We start from the raw sequence: 12,487 nt of genomic DNA, 5'->3' as shown, positions 1-12,487 counted from the left end.
CGAAATGACTAGCTGACTACTCAGTTCTTCTAAAGCCCAACCGCATGTCTCGTTTCTAGATAAATAGGGAACGTCCTTAATTTTTACATAGTAAGTCTAAGTATTTCAGTAAATCATTTCACACAAAAGACTCTAACTAGATAACCACAAATGATTAAGGTGATTGCAAAGAAAATGGACCGCATTTATCATGAGTGTAAATTTGTCAGGGTGTGGATATCTCCTCTACTTAGGAAAGACATTTGACAATATAAGGAGCTGCCAAAACAATAGCAAGGTGTTAGGCTAGGGCTTCCCCCCCCCCATTTTTCATGGAGACCATATCAGAGTATAAACTATTTTGGGATTCATTGTGGTTTTTATATACAGTGAAGCTATTAATTTTCCAAGGTAATTTTTTAAAAGTTTGAAAGAGGCAATGTCCTACCTGCATAGCATGTTTGGCTTATCTTGAGAGCTATCAACTAAAGAACTTGGGAATTGTTGGAATTTTGATCCTACACAGTATCCTATTTAATGAATCACTAAATGTTATTTATTAGACATATTAAGTGTTGCATTCCTTCCTGACACTTTAACTACCATTGCCATATCCTTTGTAAACTGATCTCACCATATATTCCTGAGTAATAAAATTTCAATTGATAATTTAATGAGTTTGCACTTGTAAAGTATATGTCCTGTGTTCATATTTCTCCAGAGAACTTTTTTTTGCATCCTGCATAAGTATTTCTCTGCTATTGTGTTCTCTCGTGCAAAATTCATATATGTGTATATTTATCAGCTCATACATGTTCACATCTAAATAATGAAATTCAGTCAGATTTCCATGCTTTGTATTTTATTGAAATTGCCATTGGGGGTTCTTTAAATTTTGTTTTTCAAAAGAAGAATGTTTTCACTTTACTGTAGATACTATTAGACTAAAAACTCGTTATTAAAATTTTAAAATAAATTATTTAACCCTTGCTAATTTATTAATGTACACAACAAGAGCTACCCCTAAAAAATTGAAAGGTATCCTTGCAGAAATTCTTACTTCATAGTTTTATTGAATAAATGTGAACCTCAAATGTACACAGTGCTAGTATGTGGCATCTTGAGAATTTGCTATAAACCATGCCACAGATCCTACTTTGATTACAAATGAATTAGATATTTTATTATAATGATTTTCATCAGACTGTGCATTTTAATTCACTGATCTTGGAAATAATCTTTCAGAGACATTGATATTTTCCCCATAAGAATGCACTTTGCAGAGTTCTTTCATAATTTGAAGGCTTGGTTCTGTTATTTCCATCACTAACTTTGCTGGTGCTGTTGGTTTCTTTACTCATTTTTATAAGAATTCTGGTAATACTTAAGTAATCAGAAATATGCTATTTTTCTAGATTGCATTATCTCACAGAAAAGGACTTCATATAAAAGATGAACATGCCCAACTCTGGTTCCTTTATTATGTAACTGAGGCTGATCTGACGGTCACAAGGGTTTGTGTTGGGGCAGGAAGGTGGGTAAGAGTTGTAGTTGGAGCCGGGAAGAATAGTTTCTTAGAAGAAGGTAATTTTTAAGCTGAAAACTGGAAAATTGGAATTTTCTTAGAAGTCCTTGCTTATAGAGACTAATGATACATGTAGAGAAAGCATCCGCATGGGAGAGGAACCAAGAAAGACTTAAGGTGGCTGGAACATAGAGTGCGAGAAGGAGCAGTAGAGCAAAGTTGGTTATTATAGGGCTTTGTTGTAGACCATGTCATTTAAACTTCACAAGGAGAAGAATTTTAACCTGGGAGAGTGACATCATGAGATTCACACTTTATAAAGGTTTTTGAAATAACATACTATGTTAAATGGAAGAGCAATACTACACATAGGGGAGTAAATAGAATTGAGAGAGATCAAAGCTGTAATATCAGAAGCACTGGCCATTCACTGGATATGGTAGTAAGAGAAAGCTGACGAGGGTGATTCCCATTAGCTGATTTGAGCAGCTGTCACTGACATTGACCAAGATAGACTGTGTAAGGCAATGAGAAGATTTTGGGTGTGGCAGAGGGTAAGGAGACTTACTGCATATACTCAAATATAAGCCGACCCGAGTATAAGCCGAGGTACCTAATTATTACCTGGGAAACCAGAAAAACTAATTGACTTGAGTATAAGCCTAGGGTGGAAAATGCAGAAGCTATTGGTGAGTTTCAATAATCAAAACAAATGAAAATAAAATTACTAAAAATTGAGACATCAGTGGGGTAATGTGTTTAAATATTTATTTTAAATAAAAACATAAATACAAGGACAAGTCATTTAACATTAGTAAACCAGCACAGTAAGTGGAAAATAGGTTCAACAAAAACAATAAGGTATCAACAATGATACCTTAAGAGTATTATTCCCTGAGCTCAATCAGCAACCAAACTAAAATGTAAAGAGTTAAAATCCTTCAAAACTGGATTACTCATCATTATCCGTATCCCAGTGCAGAGATACCTCAGCTGGTGTGAGGTCATCATAGATGCTGTCCTCACCGAGATTGCCGTCATCACCATCACTGCTGTCATTTTCATAAAAAGCGCAGTCTTCACTGCCATCCATAGCATTACTAATACTACATTTCTGGAAGGCACGTCGCACCATGTCCTCTAGAATGTCTTCCCATGCATCTTGAACCCACTTTGCTATTAACTCTATGTCAGGCTTCATGAGATTTCCTCTTTTTTGTTAGTCGGGCTTGACCAGATGACATCCATTCATGCCATATCCTTCGCACATGGTCTTTAAAAGGCTTATTCAATGATACATCCAGAGGCTGCAGTACAAATGTAAGCCCACCTGGAATAACGGCTAAAGTAACTATACTAGATTTTGCCAATTTTTTTATGTCATCCAATAGGTGGGCTCTAAACATATCCCAAACAAGTAACGATGGCTTTTTCTTTAAGGCTGCTCCTGGTTGTTGGTTCCAAATTTCTTCCAGCCATTTTTTTGTTCCGTCTTCATCCATCCAGCCTTTAACATGTGCACACACAGTAATTCTTGGTGGGAAATTGATCTTTTTAGGCAAGATCTTTCTTTTAAAAATAATGACAGGACACAGCTTAGTTCCATTAGCCAAACATGATAGAACAACTGTAAAGTGCTTTGTTTTTAATTCCTGTGGTTTTGAGAAAAATGGTTTTTTCTCCTAAACTTGCCACAGTTCTGTTGCTTGGGAGATCAAAAGTCATGGCAGTTTCATCCTATTCTCAATATCTGCCAGGTCATAATTATAAATCCTTCTTTGTTTTATAATTAGTGACTGGAATGACATAATTTTTTCTTCAAGGTCCTGTGGCAATTTCTGGGAAATCTTTGTTCTTTGTCTCAAACAGAGTAGGCCAAACCTATTCATGAGGCGGGTACACCATCCTGCTGATGCAGCAAATTTTTCAATGCCTGGTGCTTTATATTTGTCATCCTTAGCCATTTGTAGAGCACGTTTGCAGATTCCCATGCATGTTACACAGTAATCATTTTGACGACACTCCATAACCCATTTATGCAATTCACTCTCTAGAGCCCCATAAAAAGACGTTAAACCACGATGCGCTTTTTTTAGCTCTTGGAATCTGTTCCAAGTCAGCCTTTGTTTTCCACCACTCCCTCACTTGCTTTTCGTCAACACAGAATTCCCTACTTGCAATACTGTTATTGCTCTCTTCTGCTCTTGACACAACCTTAATTTTGAAACCAGCCTCATATGACCAGCGTTTTTGTTTTGGTTCAAGAGTATCCATTTCTAATAGGATAAAAAAACAAGACTTTGAAAAAGAACGTTCATGGTAATGCCTCTTCCCCCGCCCCCGCAGTGTGTTAGCCAAGAGGAGTTGGGGAAGTCCATGTAGGCGAGGGATGTAGGATGTGAATTAACACAGAGACCAGAGAGAGGAGTGCAGCCACAGACACATCCTTACCAGGTCAGCTGCCAGCATAAGTGAATCACTACGGGTGCTTCTGTGAATTGGAGCCGTTCACGTCATAGGATGGCTCTGATTGGTTAGATGTGAGTAAACAAACATTCAAAGCCCTGCAGTGTCAGTGGGGCTTTGAACAGCGGAGGAACGGCAATCACCCGCAAGATAATGGGCGCTCGTCCCGTTACTTTGGGGGGGGTGGGCAGCGAGATGTTACACTTCACTGGGGTACCACTGACCCGTGTATAAGCCAAACCCCAGTTTTTCAGCACAAAATATTCAGCACGAGTATATACGGTACTCAATTTGAGGTAGGTTGAGGATGAGGATCTTCTGAGACATGTTGGGGCTATAGACTAGACTTGGTAGTAAAGAGTCTAAAGCTAACAATGGAACCTATAGGGTGAAGTCAGATTACACATTTTCTTTTTTTAGAGTAATAAGAGTCCAGTTTAGAACTCTGAAAAAACATCAACCCTGGAAGGCAGAGGAAATGGAGTCTTTTTTTTAAAAATCATTTTATTGGAGGCTCATACATGTCTTATCACAATCCATACATACATATATCTATTGTGTGTCAAGCACATTTGTTGCTCTCATCATTATCAAAACTTTTGCTTTCTACTTGTACCCTTGGTATCAGCTCCTCATTTTCCTCCTCCCTCCCCACCTCCCCTCTTTCATGAACCCTTGATAATTTATAAATTATTATTATTTTGTCATGTCTTACACTGCCCATCTCCCTTCACCCACTTTTCTGTTATCCGTCCCCCAGGGAAGGGGTTATATGTAGATCCTTATAATCGGTTCCCCATTTCTACCTTCCCTCCACCCTCCTGGTATCACCACCCTCAACACGTCCTGAGGGGTTCATCTCAGGTTCATCTGGATTCCTTGTTTCCAGTTCCTATTTGTAACTGTACATCCTCTGGTCTAAATTGGGATCATGGTAGTGGGGGTAAGGAAACATTTAAGAACTAGAGGAAAGTTGTATGTTCCGTTGTTGCTACACTGCACCCTGACTGGCTTGTCTCCTCCCTGCGACTCTTCTGTAGGGGGATGTCCAGTTGCCTACAGATGGGCTTTGGCTCCCCACTCTGCATTCCCCCTCATTCACAATGATGATTATTTTGTTCTTTGATGCCTGATACCTGATCCCATCGACACCTCCTGATCATACAGGCTGGTGTGCTTCTTCCATGTGGGCTTTGTTGCTTCTGAGATAGATGGCCACTTGTTTATCTTGAAGTCTTTAAGACCCCAAACACTATATTTTTTGATCGCTGGGCACCATCAGCTTTATTCACCATATTTGCTTATGCACCTGATTTGTCTTCAGCGATTGTGTTGAGAAGGTGAGCATCATGGAATGCCAGTTTAATAGAAAAAAGTGTTCTTGCATTGAGGGAAGACTTGAGTAAAGGCCAATGTCCATCTGTTACCTTAATACTAAACCTATAAATATATGCACATTGTTCTATTTTCCCATCATCATATATAACTATATTTACATATGTACATGCCTGTATTTGGACCTCTATAAATGCCTCCTAGTTCTTTCTTTTATTTCCTTTTACTTTCCTCTTTTCCCACTATCATGTTCAGCCTTCATTTGCATTTCAGCAATTCCTCTCGGTTACATTGCCCTTGATCAAGCTCTACCAGGCCTCTAACACCCTCCTCACCACTGATTTTGGATCACTTGTTGTTCCCTTGTCCCTGTGTTTATTAACACCCTCTTTCTTTCCCACCTCCTCCTCTCCCATGTCTCCCAGAACCATCAGTCCATTGTTTTCTTCTCCAGATTGTTCACCCAGCCTATCTTATCTAGATAGACCTGCAGAGATAATAATATGCACAAAAACAAGACAGAGCAAAACAAAGCAACAAAAGAAAAAACAATAACAAGCCAATGACAACAACAAAAAAGAAAAGCCTGTAAACATTCAAGGTCTGTTTGGTGGCCTTTAGGAGTGTTTTCTGGTCGAATCTTATGATCCCCAAAGTCTTATTTTTGGCATTCCCTTGGGACTCTGCTCTGCTCCCCTTGCTGTTCTGTTGCACACCCTTAGTGTTTTGCCTCGGTGTGGTGGGTCAGTTTGGGTGCAAGTCCCACTCTATGTCTCCAGTGTTTTCCTTTGTTGGCCTATGGGTCAGTGAAGGATGTCTCATAGTGGAGCCAGTCCTATGGTCCTCTCTGCATTGGCTGCTCTGAGCAGGGATATTGTCCTCAGGGCTTGGTGGAATAGAATGCGCTCCACTCTCTCTTCCTCTCCCTTCATTTGCTCCCGTCTGCTCTGATAAGACATGTTTCTCTCCCTGAGCTATAGCTTCAGTGCTGTCATCTGAAGTCAATTCTTCTGCGGGGAGAAGCCGGCCCCTCAGACCTCTCTACTGGTTCCCTGCTTCATGCTGGTATGATGCATTCACATCTTGGAGCACGGGGTTGAAGTCTGGTCCCTTTTACCCTGTGGAGATAGACAATACCCTCTTCTTGGGTGGGTCAGTGACCTGTTCCCCCGCTACCGGAAAATGGAGTCTTAATGACAAGTGGCTATGAAGCTTTGAGGAAAAACGGAGGGTAAAATGTGACAGAAGCCAAGCTAACAGTTTTCAAGAAGGAAGAACAGCCAAGAATGTCAAATGTTTCCTAAAAGATGGAATAATAAGAGGCCTGCATATGTTTCCATTGCTTTTAGCAACAAGGATGTCATTTCTGTCATTAGCAAAGCAGAGTAGGTAAATATAAATCTTTGTAAAGCATGTCATTTAAACTTGAAATTTTAAAATGAAGGATTTTAATCTGGGCGGGTAGCATCATTAGGTTCACATTTTAAAAGGATCTTTCAAATAGCATACCATGTTAAATGGAGTGAACTAAATGTTTCCAGGGGTGTACAGTGAATTAAAGAGTGAGGGGGAAAACTGAACGATGTAAGCTTTTGGCACTATAGTAGATGAGAGAAAGGGCCTTCCCACCACAAACACTGAGGTACATTACTACCTCATAGAAATACATCTTTGAATTAAGCAAACAACAAAAGAATAAAGGAAATCAGAGCAAGGGCAGTAAGGGGTACACCACATCTAAACTCAAGGTTAATCAATGCCAGAACAGAAATATGCCCGTAAGTCTTGGGTCTATAACAATCTGAAGGAGCAGAGTCTGAGCGTTCTTTTTTGTTTGTTTTAATCATTTTATTGGGGCTCATACAACTCTTATCACAGTCCATACATACATCAGTTGTGTAAAGCACATCTGTACATTCATTGCCCTCATCATTCTCAAAATATCTGGGTCTGAGCATTCTTTATGAAGACAAAGGACCTTCTGTGGTCATTACTATTGCTAATCTGAGCGTTCTTAATTAAGCCAAAGGACCTTCCGGGGCCAAAATGATGCCAGGTGAGTACTTCATATAATGCATTTATATTATTTTTTAAATGCAAATAACCATGCATGAAATGTTTAAAGAAATTAAAAAATTGAATGACAAAAAAATGAGCAAACAATAAGAATGCGTTATGGTCAATTATGTGGCCCTTCTAGCCATGGTCCTTATATTAGATACAGTAGATCCCCATACCTTGATGCTAATCTGTTCTAGAAGGAGCGTTGAGATGCGATGCAGTCAAGTTCCGAATCAATTTTTCCCATAAGAAATAACTGAAAACGGATTGATCCACTCTCGACCACCCAAGTTTTTTTATACAAAACATTACACAGAAATTTCAAAGTAAGTTAGTTCAGTGTTAAATAACATAATTTAAATAGTAAACACAATACTTAAAAACTTTTTAACTACAGTAAGGCCCATACCTTGAGATTGATGAGGATCTGGATCTGTGTTGGCTGGCTTCCCTTGAGAGACAAAGGTGAGATGTTGCAATGCCTGTAAGCCAAACCTTAGAAATGACATCATTTTCACTAGACTACATTGGTTACCCAGATCCACTTTGGTTCACAAGATTGTGGATACCAGAAAGGAGCTCACTCATTGACTCAGTACGGACTCATAGCAACCTTATAGGATAGGGGAGAACTTTCCCTTTGAATTTCCCAGATTAGGAGAAAACAACGGACCGACGGTTCGGTGGGATGTGGGAGAGGGGGAGGCGGGGAAAGGAAGGGGTGTACCATCAAACCCAGGGACAATAGAACAAGTGATCTAAAATCGATGGCGAGGAGGGTGTAGGATGCCTGGTGAGGCTTGTTCAAGAGCAATGTAGCCAAGAGGAATTACTGAAACCCAAATGAAGGCTGAACATGATAGTGAGACAAGTGGAAAGTCAAAGGAAATAGAGGAAAGAACTAGGAGGCAAAGGGCATTTATAGAGGTCGAAATATAGGTATGTACATATATAAATATATAACAATAGGAAAACATCTATGTACGTATATTTCTGTTAAGTATTAAGGTAGCAGATGGACTTTGGGCCTCTATTCAAGTACTCCCTCAACACAAGAACACTTTGTTCTAATAACCTGGCATTCTGTGATACTCAGCTTCACAACACAATCGTTGAAGACAAAATGGGTATGTAAATATGAAGAAAGAAAAAAATTAATAAATAAAAAAATAAAAAATATGAAGAAAGCTGATGGTGCCCAGCTATCAAAAGATAGAGCATTTGGGGTCTTAAAGTCTTGAAGATAAACAAGTGGCCATTTACCTGAGAAGCAACACAGCCCACATGGAAGAAGCACAGCAGCCTGTGTGATTATGAGGTGTCTATGGGATCAGCTATCAGGCACCAAAGACCCAGAACAAACAATCATATGGATGTGAATGAGGGGGAGTATGGAGTGGACACCCAAAGCCCATCTGTAGGCAACTGGGCATCTCCCTACAGAAGGGTCACAGGGAGGAAAAGAGCCAGTCAGTACAGTATAGACCTGATGAAACACAACTTTCCTCTGTTCTTTAATGCTCCCCCCTACCTCCCTATCATGACCCCAGTTCTGCCTTAAAAATCCAGCTAGACTAGAGCATGTTCACTGGTACAGAAAAGAGCTGGAAACACAGGGAATCCAGGACAGATAAACCTCTCAGAACCAGTAATGAGTAGCGATACCAGGAGGGTAAGAGGAAGGTGGGGGAAGAAAGGGAGAACTGATCATAATGTATAACTCCCTCCCAGGGGGATGGACAACAGAAAAGTGGGTCAAGGGAGACATGGTTGGTGTAAGACATGAAAAAAATATAAATTATCAAGAGTTAATGAGGGAGAGAGGATGGGGGAGGGGGGAAATGAGCCAATACCAAGAGCTCAAGTAGAAAGAAAATGTTTTGAAAATGATGATGGCAACATATGTACAAAAGTGCTTGACACAATCGATGGATGGGTGGATTGTGATAAGTCCTGTAGGAACCCCCATAAAGTGATTTAAAATAAAAAGAAAGTCCACCTACCCCCCTGGTGGTTTCAAACTGATGGCCTTGATGATGGCAGCCCAACTCATAACCACTACACCACCAAAGCTCCCTAGATTATTGGACGCTATTTTGAACTAGACACCACATTGTGTATGTAGGTTTTCCATTTGTTTTACACTCGTTTAAACTATGTAATTTCAGAGCTTTTGTTTAGTGCTATTCAGTAGGGTCTAACAATAGTGCCTGACCGTCTGTGTACACTGGACCGGAAGGCAATATTGTGCAGCCCTGCCTTCTTGCCCTATCCTCACAACCGTTGCAGTATTTGAGGTCAGTATTGCAGCCACTGTCCAACCATCTCATTGAGGAGTCTGACTTAGGTTCGCTGACCTATCGAGCACGACGCCCTCCAGGGACTGGTCCCTTCTGATTATGTGTTCTCACTATCTACCCATCCTTTTTAAAAAAATCATTTTATTAGAGGCTCATACAACTCATCACAATCCACACAATGTCAATTGTGTAAAGCACATTTGTACATTCATTGTGCTCATCCTCAAAACATTTGCTCTCCACTTAAGCCCCTAGTATCAGCTCATTTTCCCCCTTCCTCCCTCATGATCCCTTGATAATTTATAAATTGTTTTGTCATATCTTAACTGTCTGACATCTTCCATCACCCACTTTTCTATTGTCTGCCCCCCAGGGAGGAGGTTATATGTAGATCCTTGTGATAGGTTCCACCTTCCACCCCACCCTCTCTCCACCCTCCCAGTATCGCCACTCTCATCACTGGTCCTGAAGGGATCATCATCCTGGATTCCCTGTGTTTCCAGTTCCTATCTGTACCAGTGTACATCCTCTGGTCTAGCCAGATTTGTAAGGTAGAATTGGGATCATGATAGTGGGGGCGGGGAAACATTTAGGAATCAGAGGAAAGTTGTTTCATCGTTGCTACACTGTACCCTGACTGGCTCATCTCCTCCCTGCAACCCTTCGATAAGGGGATGTCCAGTTGCCTACAGATGGGTTTTGGGTCCCCACCCCACACTCCCCCTTATTCACCATGATATTTTTTTCTTTTATGCCTGATACCTCATCCCTTCAACACCTCACGAACACACAGGCTGGTGTGCTTCTTCCATGTGGGCTTTGTTTCTCAGCTAGATGGCTGCTTGTTTACCTTCAAGCCTTTAAGACCCCAGATGCTATATCTTTTGATAGCCAGACATCATCAGCTTTGTTCACATTTGCTTAGGCACCCATTTGTCTTCAGTGATCATATGTCTACCCACCCTTCTAATGAGCATTCTAACTACACTTCTAAGACAGAGCTCATTCGTTTTATAGTTAATAGCATATTCAAGATTCTTCACCAATATGATTTAAATGCGTCCATTAGTCTTCTTTCTTATTCTTTGTCCAGCTTTCACATGCATACGAGGCCACTGAAAATATCATGGCTTGAGTCCAGTGCATCTTAATCTTCAAAGTGCTTTTTTACACTGTAAAGAGGTCTTTTGCAGCAGATTTACCTAACACAATACATCACTTGATTTCCTGACTGCTGGTTTCCATGGATGTTAACTGCGGTTCTAAGTAAAACAAAATTCCTGACAATTTCAATCTTCATTTATCATGATGCCGCTTATTGGTCCAGTCAGGAGGAATTTTTTCCCTTTATTTTGAAGTGCAATCCATATTGAAGGCTGTAAGCTTTGATCTTCATCAGGAAGTAGTTCAAGTCTTTTTCACTTTTAGCAAGCAAGCAGGCATTGTCTTTCTGCAATCCAGAAGACACCTGTAGGCCAGGTTTGGGGATTATTTGCCCAGCACACAGATTGAATACGCATGGTGAAAGGATACAACCCTAACACACTGCTTTCCTGACTTCAAACCATGCAGAAGTCCCTTGTTCTGTTTAAATGACCGCCTCTTGATCTATGTACAGATTCTGCATAAGCATGATTAAATGTTCTGGTATTCCCATTCTTTGCAATGTTACCCACAATTTGTTATGGTTTGCACATGTAGAGGATTTACTAATTCTTTAAACAGCTGTATAGTATTCCACTGTGGGGACAAATGAGTACTGTCATTTATTTCCATTCCTCTAGTAAATGTTTCCTTTTCCCCTTACACTACAAATAATGCTTCAGGAAATAACTAGAAGGTAGGCCTTTTCTTGTGTGTCAAGTGCAGATTCATTGGAGTTTAAATGACTCCACGTCCACGAGAACGAATGTTTACCATCATAGTTCCTGCTGGCCCGGCCGACTGAATAGAACTCCCCGTGAGTTTCCAGACTGTAACTGTTTACAGGAGGAAGTCCCGTCTTAATGCCTCTGAGCGGTTGGGGCATTCAGGGTGAGGGGAGAATGTGCTATTTATTTAATAGCATGTAATAGATTCAAGTATTTTCTGCAAAGTGCCTGCTGATGTATAATACAATTAATAACGGTTTTTAAAACCTTAGCATTTTCATAAGCCGTGTAAAATTATCCAACTAAGTCCTTCTGCTTCCCATATATGGTAATTTGCTACCATCGGTTAAAACACACTTTAGGAGATCCCACTTCTGCCTTCAAATTAGTATTTTCCCATTACTTTGAAGCGAGTCATAATCCTGTGTGCAGAGTGCCCATGCAGGCTCATTCATCACTCACGTAATCATGGCACTGACTTCTGGCTAAGCAGTACAAGTTCAGTCTGTCCACTCATCAAGACACTAGGAGATGCATGTGAAATCATTTGCATTTTTATTGACTATTGGTGCTCCCCGTGACCTTAGCTTGGGACAAGTGTTCTTGCATAAAGGCTTTCGGTCTTAAAGAAGTTTATTTTCTCTGGGTACATTTCCTTGGCTGCTTCAATCCAATGTAACTGAATTAGCTTGCCATTGCAAATGACTTCCCTCTCCCTGCTAACAATTGAGACCCTCAGAAATTTACTTGTTTGCAGCTTCATTTTCATATTACCTTTTGTGAAGACATTCCGCTATTGGAAAGCACCCGTTTTAAATGTTCTGATTTTTCTGACCACTGGTTTCTTAGGAGTCAGGAAGACTGTGCGTTTAGACTGGTAATGCTATGGTGCTGTGTGTTCTTTTTGAGCCATCCAATGTCGCTGCAGAAAAACAATGCCTAGAACAATC

This window comes from Tenrec ecaudatus, chromosome 4 (genome assembly GCF_050624435.1).
Source record: "Tenrec ecaudatus isolate mTenEca1 chromosome 4, mTenEca1.hap1, whole genome shotgun sequence".
Lineage (NCBI taxonomy): Eukaryota > Metazoa > Chordata > Mammalia > Afrosoricida > Tenrecidae > Tenrec > Tenrec ecaudatus.
Note: the sequence above shows the minus strand (reverse complement) of the source record.